The sequence below is a fragment of the Condylura cristata genome, unplaced genomic scaffold, assembly GCF_000260355.1.
Source record: "Condylura cristata isolate star-nosed mole 26May11 unplaced genomic scaffold, ConCri1.0 scaffold00003, whole genome shotgun sequence".
Classification (NCBI taxonomy): Eukaryota; Metazoa; Chordata; class Mammalia; order Eulipotyphla; family Talpidae; genus Condylura; species Condylura cristata.
In genome coordinates, this window is record NW_004567104.1 from 4,160,370 (window position 1) to 4,162,855 (window position 2,486).

Genomic DNA, 2,486 nt, shown 5'->3' on the forward strand with positions numbered 1-2,486 from the left:
TAAGTAAAATCTTGTAAGGTCTTCATAAATTTTATATTATATGTAGATATGTCAGTTTTACTTTTAATTTTCTTTTTCAATATAGATTCCTTTAGTGATTTCTCCTCCTCTTCTTTTGTTTATTCATTTATTCAGTCATCAATTTGTTTGTTTATTTTTTCTCATTGCTCCAGTTAGGACTCCCAGTACTATGTTGAACAGTGCGGGTGTGACTATAGGCATCCTTTTTCTTGTTTCTGATCTTAGAAGAAATTCTTTCAGTTTCTCAACATTGAGTATGTTTGGGACAGTAGGTTCGTTGTATATGGCTTATATTATGTTTACATAACTTCTATTTATTACCAATTTATTGAACGTTATTATTGTAAATGCTTTTGTATATTGTCAGCCACTCTTTTTCTATTAAAACAGTCACGTTTTTTAAATTTAATTATTTATGCATATAGAACTGGGGTGCAGGCCATTGGTGAAGGGGTATGAGAGATTCACCAGAGACAGTGTGGGTAGCAGAACAGGCAGGTCGATGAAATATACTGCTGAAAGGAGCAGCAGCAAGACAGGTGGATTCACCTTGTGCTTCACCATGTGGATTATCTGTGGTGTTGGGGGTACAACATGCACTACAGTGGCTACGGATAGCTTTTAGTGCTGTGTTCCTAACTCATTGAGCCAACAGGAAGGGCTTGATCATGTAATTTTGGTCTTACATTTTTTTTTTTTTGATGTAGTGAATGTGTTTGAATTATTTGCATTTTTGAACAAGCTGTATCCTTGCATCACTGGGATTAGTGTTATTGTAACACAGTAGACAATTTTCTTAACATATTGCTATGCTTAGTTTTCTAAGAGTATGATTGATGATCTTCAAGAATTGCTTTCTTTCTTATGCTATCTTTATTGAGGGGGTTGTTAGCAAAAGGAACTTCATAGAATGTGCTAAGGTGCTTTCCATTCTTTTTTTTTTTTTTCTTTTATAATAAGTCTTTGTTGTTGTTACAATTCAGTAGAAAAGCCATCTGCCCTGTGTCTTTTGCTCTGAAAATTTTAAATTATACTTCCAATTTCTGAGTCTGTGTTTGGAATTCTGAAACTGCCAACTTCATTGTGGCTCAGAATTGTAAAATTCTGTGGGTCAAAAACTTGCCTATTTCTTCTTAGTTGCACAGATTTGCTTGCATAGAGGAATCATAAATTTTCATTATGCATTATTCCTCTTCTCAATTAGTCTGCTAATTTTTGTAGAGTTTATTGTTTTAAATAATATTTTTCCCTCCCATCCAGTTGGGTGATTTATACTTTTGAATCTTTCATTTCTGAAATTCTCTCTTCAGACATTTTAATTTTATTTAACATACTTTCTATATTTGACTTAATTTAATTCACATTTTAGTGTTCTTTTAATAGTTTTGATTTAATATCTTTAGTAAATAACTATTTCTTCCAGGATTTATATCTAAGATCCTGTGTAGGACTATATTTCTTTGACTGATTCTCTAAAAACTCTGGGGTACAAACCAGAGATATGGAGGGTGAGAGGATTCACCAGAGACAGAGTGGGGTGCAGAACAGGCAGATTGACAAAGTACACTGCTGAGGGGAGCAGTGGGCGGGTCAGAAGAGTTCTGCCACTCCATGTGGATCTCCTCCAGGGCAGGTGGGAATCGAAGTCATGCGGAAGTGGCACAGCTTCTTTGTGCTGTGTTTCAACCTGCTGTGCCACCAGGGAGGGCTTCTTTATTATTTTAAATTTTGTAACTGTAAAGTATTTTACTTTAAGATCATAACTTGTGTATCATTTAAATGTGTCTTTCAATCTACCTTTCTATCTTGGGTTAAGATATTCTTTTCTTTCTAGTCATGCATATTATGTTTTTTGCTTTTATTTAGTAGGGGCACTATTGTCTTAGCTTTGTCTGTTTATCTTCTTTGTTATCCTTGGCAAGAAGTATGTACAAGAGGGGAGCTGAGGTTAAATACTGGATGTTTGTCTTGTTAAGGAGTAAGATTTACTTTGAACAAGGATGTCATCTTTGCATTCTCTCTTTTTTCTCCAAATCAAATTCCATTAAGTGTTTCAGTTATCTTCTTCTCTCACCCCACCTCTTTGTTATTATTTCTATAGTGAATCTTTACCCACCAAGTTTGTACCTATTATGATAAAAGTTAATTATGGTCCATAGCTTCAAGTTCTGTACCTTGGCAGGCAGTGGGAACCTATGGACAATATACTTTGTTATATACCTTTTATAGCCAGATAGAAAATGAAATGCTAAATAAGATAGCAGTGGAGTTTCAGGATATGAAAAGAGAAACTAGGAGATGGAAATATCAGGATAATGTTACAGAAGTAGAATAGTTCAAGTGGAGCAATGTATCTGAAATAAAAATGTACAAAGGACATAAGTAGAGAATGAAAGAGTGAAATGCATTTTTTTTGTTTTGTTTTACAAAAGTTTATTTTTACATCATTTTGAACTTTTTTTTTT